Here is an 8,341-nt window from a genome sequence, read left to right on the forward strand (position 1 = left end):
TTAAGGGTTAAGGTTAGGGTCATGCATCGAAGGGTCACACATGGGAAATGGAGAGTCAAGAGTCACTTGAGGGCCCTCCTATATAATAGGGACATGGGGCACATTTGAGGAGGCTTGGGGGCTTGGAGGCTAGGTTATGTTATGCTCTCTTGTGTAGAGGGTCATATCTACTCACCTACCATTTCACACTATAGCTACATGCTATTGGATTGGAGTTATACCTCTTGATGGTATGGGACATCAAGGTAGAGGTATGATGTATTTCATTATAATTCATGTGTGCATCCCTTGGGCTTGGGGGTGGTTGGGTGGTTGAGTTTATGCCTCATTTATGCATGTTTATGTATATTAACATTTATCTAGAGAGATCTCAGGGTTTTCACACACATCCATTCACATCCATTCATATCATATCACATCCATTCACATCATATCGCATTCATTGACATCCATTCACATCATTCCATATCCAATCACATCCATTCACATCATATCGCATCTATTCACATCATATCACACCCATTCACATCCATTCACATCATATCGCACCCATTCACACCCATTCACATCCATTCACATCATATCGCACCCATTCGCACCCATTCACACCCATTCACATCCATTCGCATTCACTCATATCGCACCCATTCACATCCATTCACATCATATCGTACCCATTCATATCCATTCACATCCACTCTTATCATATCGCATCCATTCACATCCATTCACATCATATCATATCCATTCACATCATATCACATCCATTCACATCATATCGCATCCATTCACATCATATCATATCCATTCACATCTGTTCACATCATATCGCATCCATTCACATCATATCACATCCATTTACATCCATTCACATCATATCACATCCATGTTTTCTCGATGTATTCATATGAATATTTTCACATTCTTTCTCAAATTTCTCATATCCATTTACATCCATTCACATCATATCACATCCATGTTTTCTTGATGTATTCATATCATACATAGCATAATTATAAACATAATTATATTTAAACGTTTTGATTATTATTAAAATATCCATTCATCATTACTATATGAAAATACTTACAAAAAAATTAGAATAACTCTCTTTCAATCTTAAAATGAATTAATATGATTTTTCTTAATCATAACAAGCTTAAAAAGAATCAATCATCGTTTTTAACTAGATGAAAATCATAAAAAGATTTAATCTTCTTCTCTAGCTTCTCAAGACTAGAGTTTTGATTAAGATAATGAGATTATCATTAAGATCCATCCTTCTAACAAGCCTTCTAACCATAAAGATGATTAATCTTTCAAAAGGAGAGATTTACTAATAAAAAAATATTATAATTAAGCATAAAGATTAGCATTAATCCATTTAAACATTATGAATCATTAAAAAGATTGATTTCAAGAAAAAACCATTGATTAAAAAGCTTCTGAAGCATTACAGGGGTCATTGAGAAAGATAGAAAAACATCATGGATTAAGGCTTACCCTTGAATTTTGGCTTGATTCTTGTCAAAAGAATTGAAGCTTTAAGTTAAACTTGACCACAAAGATGGGGAGGGTAATCTCCAAGAGAGAATGGAGATTTGTGAAGATCCAAAGCTTCCCAAAGTAGAGGTAAAATACAGGGATAATAAAATTACACTAAAATGAAGATAATACTGGCATGTAAATACACAAAGATGAAAATACAAATGAATGAGGGTCTATTTATAGGTGATGGAGGCCACTAACCAAGTGCAACTGGGTTCTAGAGGTTTCCAGTTTCAGTTTACAAGATTTGGACCAGTTTGGCTTACTTTTTGATCTATCTAGTTTGCAGGAGGAGAGATAAAAATATCTCATTTTTTTGAATTAAAAATGCAAGGTAATGACGATGAGAAAAAGGCACCTCCTTAATGAGCCCCCTTCTTCCCCACTCTTGAGGTGTCAAAATTTGATTTTTTAAACTAATAAACCTCAATTTTTAACTAATAAACCCAGTACTTAGTCAACTCTTCATCTTATGAGAGCATTTACTCATTTTTGGGGGATTTTCTTTTATTCTTTGTATTTTTGTCATCCGAACACTTGGATTAATCCTATTGGCCCTTTAGAACCTTATTTAGACCTTAATCAAAAAATTCTGAAAATGTGAACCCTCACACTAAAGTCTCTTATACACATATTCAATTAATTTCTAATGCACATTGGAAAATTCTTTTTGAACTTTTGTTTCAGGGGAATTTATCTTAAATATAAGGAGAACTTTGTATCCAAAAATATCTCAATTTTATATTATCTCTCTCTAGAATATTTTCTCTCTCTAGGTCAAAAACAAGGAAAAATAATATTTTTTGGCATTTTGAAATAGGGGATGATTACAAAAACTGAAGGGGAGGTTTTTACACCTTTATATCTCAAAATCTGGAGGGAGGAACTTTATATTATCACAGTGTATGACAACTCCATCATCACAATGCTGGCCCAAATCACTACAAGTAGCGTTTTCACCCACATCACCTCACATACAGCCATAGCCGCACCTCTATACTTTGCCTCTGTACTAGACAAGGAAATTGTGGGTTACTTCTTGCTACTCCAACTCACTGAACCACTCCCAATGCTAAACGCATACCCACTAGTAAATCTTTTGTCATATGAACTTCTTGCCCCATCTTCATCTGTGTAACCATACACATTCAACTCTTTGCCTGACTCATAAAATAGACCATAACGGGCAGTGGTCTTCACATATCTCATAATCCTCCTGACAACATTCAAATGAGGCTTCCTGGGACTCTGCATAAACTGACTCACTAGTCCCACAACATAACATAAGTCCGGCCTCGTAATAGTCAAGTAGATAAGACTACCAAAACCATTTTCATGTACATGGTGACATCTTCTAGTCAAGTAAGTAAGACTACCAAAACCATTTTCATGTACATGGTGACATCTTCTAGTTCATCACCCAAATCAGCATAAGCTTCATATTCTACTCCAAAGGTGTCATCATAGGCTTACAACCTGTCATTCCATACTTTGCTAACATGTTTAAGGCATATTGCCTTTGCACCAACCATATACCATGAGATGTCCTCATCACCTCAATACCAAGAAAGAATCTAAGTTCACCCAAATCCTTCATATCAAACTGTGTGCTTAAAGATGTCTTCACATCCTCAATGTCTTTCCCATGATCACCTGTCTCACAATCAAGTCATCCACATAAATGACTATCATAACCAATCCATTCTTTGTCTTCTTCACATAAAGTGAAGAATCTGAGTTTCCCACATGAAAACCAATGCTCATAAGATACTTGCTTATTTTGTCACTCCAAGCTCTTGGTGCGTGCTTTAAACCATACAACGCTTTCTTCAATCTGCATACATGTGTGGGATACTTAGGGTGTACATACTCCTCTGGTTGTTCCATAAATACTTTCTCTTGTAGCTCACCATTAAGGAAGGTATTCTTCACATCCATTTGAAAAATATTCCATCCACGAGAAGCAGCCATAGATAACACAGACCTAACTGTAGCCATCTTAGCCAACTGGGCTAAATGTCTCATCATAATCCAAACTATGTGTCTGTGCATATCCTTTTGCAACCAGCCTTACTTTATGCCTCTCTATTAAACCATCTAATTTACACTTTACTTTGTAAACCCATTTACAGCCAATCACATTCTTTCCATCTGTGGTTGGCAAATCTACCAAATCCCACGTGTCATTATGCACCAAGGCATCCATGGCTCTATCCCATGTCTCCTTGTTGCCAATAGCCTCTTCAAAACATGAAGTCTCTACATGGTTTACCATTGATGTCATATATGCATAATGCATAGCATAACCCCTATATTTCAACCTCTTTATTACTGGGTATCTCACCCTCTCTGATCTCCTCACTGGTTCTGTTCACTATGAGCTTCATGTGCTCTAGCATGTGGTGGCACATACCTGTCATTTCTAACACTTGGAGTTCTTATTTTGGGAATCCCCAATTCTTCATCAAGGCTTTCTGAGCTTTATGAATCATAACCTATAGTACCAATGCCAATACCTTCCACTTTCTTCTTTCCTTTCTCCATAGCACTGCTCTCAGTGCTCACATCATGTCTCAATCTTTCTGACTATGGACTCACATTATCACTAGTGGATGACTCAAGTGGTCCACTCATAATCGTAGATTCCTGCATAGGAAGATTCACATCCTCATTTGCATCTATTTCATCAACTATGACATGCTCACTTTCTTTCTACCAAGTTTCCATCTCATCAAAGATCACATCTATGCTAATGACAACCTGTTTTTTCACTGGATTATAGCATTTGTATGCTTTTCTCTCTTGCGCATACCCAATGAAAACACATTTTTCAGCCTTTGGATCTAAATTCCTTCTTCTCTCATCTGGTACATGAACATATGCAGCACATCCAAAGACTTTCAAGTGACCAATATCCGGCCTAAATCTTGTCATCCTCATAAAACACTATTGCGAGCAAAATAGGTAACTGACCAGGGTTACCTAAAAAGATTCCCTCCCAAAATGTGTGAAATCTCAAAAATGGCTTAAAAACAAAGTTTTTTGAAAACACATCTAGAATTCCATGAATAAATTTAAAAAATACATGAATTTTGCTATTTTTTTCAATATTGAAAACATGCGTGACCTTCATAGATTTATAAACTGCTATTGTTTGTGACATAAAAATAAACTTGACTTACCAAATTACATAGGAGTCTACATAACTTAAAGAAATATCAATCTTTTTCAAATTAAAATTTATTTTATATGACACTTTTTTTAATGGACTTTTTGGGACAAATGTGTGATCCCATAATTGGTGAAATTTTCCATACGAAGTGCTCAAGAGAGAAAACCCTTGTAATAAATTGTAAGGTGAGTGCCGAATCTAGCACATGTCCAAACAACCTAGCGTTTCTTCTTGAATCCGCCGCATAAGGGTATGTGGGCATCATGAAGATGACTATTTAACCATGATGCCACTGTTTACGCACCCATGAGACCATGATGGGGAGGTGGACTGCTGCTTGATTAATTGGATATTGATAGGGGCATTACGACTTTCCATTCCCCGCGCTAATCGAAAGTATTTTGTGCAATTTACAAAGATTATAAGTTGTAACGTTTATAAACTAAAATTAGCTATTTTAAGTTATTTATCTCTACAATAACGTTAAAAGCTCTTAAAGTGAGTAAAAACTTCAACTTTATCTTGGAAAACTTAAATCTACTTTACACTTATGCCATTGGCATGGTTGGTGAGATTATGATTAATATGCTACAAGTGGTTTATAAACTATATGATAATAAATTTGGTTTATTAGAGTTATGGCATAGCTTGGGGGGTTCACTATATGTGAGTCCTCTATATCACATGCATTCAATGCCTAATTTAAAAACCCCTTATCTATAAATTTTGCATGAATAAAAAACACCCTTTGTCTATTCAATCTATAAATACCCTCTTTAAATGGTACCCTTTTGTATGTAAAAAATGTGTAAAAATGGAAATTTAAAAACTCCTTCTGCTGAACCCACGTCCTCCCCCCAAAGGAGCATGGTTATAGTGCCAGCTCATATAGTCAAGTTCAAACTATGAACCTTGTATTTTTTCTTTGTAGAGTACTTTCCCTTTTAGTATGTGCTCTTATCTTTATGTTATGGTTGTAGAGAATTTAGAAAATGAAGGAAATTTATCCATCCATCTCACTTATGTGCTACCTACTCTTATGTGTGTTTGAAGAGGTTGCTTACAAGGATCTCAAGCTCTGTCTCTCTCCTATATTCTTCTCATGGTGTACCATCATCCTAAACCTCAATTTAGCCCCGATATTTATGAGTTGTGATGGGATCGCCGACATGTATATCTAGCTATGCTTTTCTAAATTCTAAGTAGAGAATTTTCTAGATTTTTGAGTTGCGACATACAAAACCTTTGTACTAGGGGACTTCAAGGTCAAAAAAGTATCAAATTATGCAAGATTAGTTAGAGGCTTAACATGTGTGTAGTATAGGCATCGTTGAGGCCATATCAAAAATAGATGCCATGTAGGGCTCTTCTTTTGACCAAGGGTGGAAAATTGAAAGCATCACTAGTTGTTGCCAAAATTTGAGATTAAGTGTAAAAAACCTTCTCTACTTGAGTTTGATCCGCCTAAGATAGTCAAAGTAGGTTAAAAATTGATATAGCAATGAATCACAAGTAGATGAAGACATCTGAAACATGAGCAAGGCCTCTTCAAGGATAGGTGGAGAAATTTAAGGACTTGCAAAATAAGACAAGGTTTGATATGTCTATAGTAAGAAAAATGTGACCATGGAAGTGCTCATGAAACTACAAAACTCACTCAAAAGAAAATACCTACAGATAATTATGTTGCTGAGATTGGATCAAGCTAACAAGGGTGGTTTACATACATTACTCTAAAACTCTAATGTTTGAACAATTAGTAGAAGGAGTAACGAGAGAAGAAAGAGAGGATTCTAAGAAAAAATAAGAAAGAACCTAAAAAGAAGGAGAAGACATTTGAGAAAGGTAAGGAGGAAGAAGAAGAATTCTTCTTGTCATAATCTGATGAAGACACTTCTGACTCAGACTATAATTCATATTTGGCTAATATTTGGATACCGAGAGAACAATAAATCCCCTAGAAGAAGAAAGGTAGGAATCATGAAGTGGATGTTCATGAAGAACTAAAGGCTACGCTAGCGAGGCTTGCCAAAGGACATGTAGCAATAAGAGGATCCATACCAACAAGGATGAATGTCTAGTGTACAAAGTATACAAATTAGGGTCACACATAGAAGGAGAAATATTTCAATTTCAACAATACATAATAGTATATTCATCACTATGGTTCTACTCATTTTATTCTTCCATGTTCGTTCTAAGCTCCCATCAAAGGATGGCTTCTTCATTATCGGTTATGTAGGTATATGCACACACCAAGATTGTATTACAATATTCAATTTTATATTCCACTAAACATGGCCTTCTTCAAATGACCCTTATCCAATGTCCCCCACAATGGTTGCATTTCTAGAGCATTCTTTATACAATCCAAAATTTCTAGATCATTCTATTTCTTATCTTTCATATGCACTTTCATCTTTGAAAAAACCATGGAGATAGCATATTTAGGGCTTAACACCTTGTTGATATCTAGAGCTAGATATAATGGTTAGGGTTTTGAGAGAAGGGCATGAATAAGACCTAGAGTGAGATCATAGATGACATGGGGATATGGACGGAGGTACATAGCACAAAAAATAATCAAAGAGGGAGACATAGAATAGTAGAATTAAATTTGAGGGATACATGGAAGGAGGCAAGGATAAGAATAGATAATGAGAGAGAGAGAGAGAGAGAGAGAGAGAGAGAGAGAGAGAGAGAGAGAGAGAGAGAGAGAGAGAGATGGATAAGAATAGACAATGAGGAGTTGAGCACCAAGCACCCTGTAGTTCTCAGTTTAGACACTGGATGGTGGTCTAAGTATGGCTAGATGTTTAGGAGATAACTTATGTAGACTTGGTAGTCTATACAGAAGAATGCATGCTTGTGACTACATAAGTAAGTGGTGGGGACAACAAAGCAAGGACACACTATTCTTAGGTTGAGGAGATCAACTGAGGGTCTAAACGACCTTAAATGGCTATTGGAGGTATTTTCCTAGTTGGATGATATGGTCAATTAGTCATTTTGGACTAGGTTATGGGTTGGTTGACAGGGTAGACCTATGTCCATGCCAACCCTAGTTACTATATATAGATTAGTTTGGCAGCCTTAGTTCATCATCGGCCTGATTATGTTCAAGCACTATTAGAAGCAAGATATCCTCCATCTAGAGTCAGTTTAAATCACCATTAAAGCTCCTTACCCAGCGCACATGGCTGGGCAATAGACACCATCAATTTATAATCAAGTTTACAAGAAATAATATTCTTTACTCTCCACTTCTGATGGAGAAGTAGTAGACGAGTTCATATCACAAATAAATAAAGAATTTGTAAGATTAGATGGTGGTAGGTAGTGGGGATCACTAAGACCTAGTGAAGAACTCGCACATAGGTGCGAGTTCTTGTGGGGATCACTATAACAACCTAGTGAAGAACTCGCACACATAGGTGCATCAGAGTGTTGCCCCCAAGTATGAGAGTTTGGTGGCCTCACTAAACATGTAGGAGTCCACCAACTTGACTCTTACTTTTAAGACGTCTCGCATAATGTTAGTGAAGGAGGAAATGCATTTCAAAGAAAGAATGGTAGTGATGCTACATTCTTTACAAATGCGAAGAAAGATAAGGGAAGGGA

Source organism: Cibotium barometz, chromosome 9 (genome assembly GCF_041138505.1).
Source record: "Cibotium barometz isolate CiBa-2024 chromosome 9, ASM4113850v1, whole genome shotgun sequence".
NCBI lineage: Eukaryota > Viridiplantae > Streptophyta > Polypodiopsida > Cyatheales > Cibotiaceae > Cibotium > Cibotium barometz.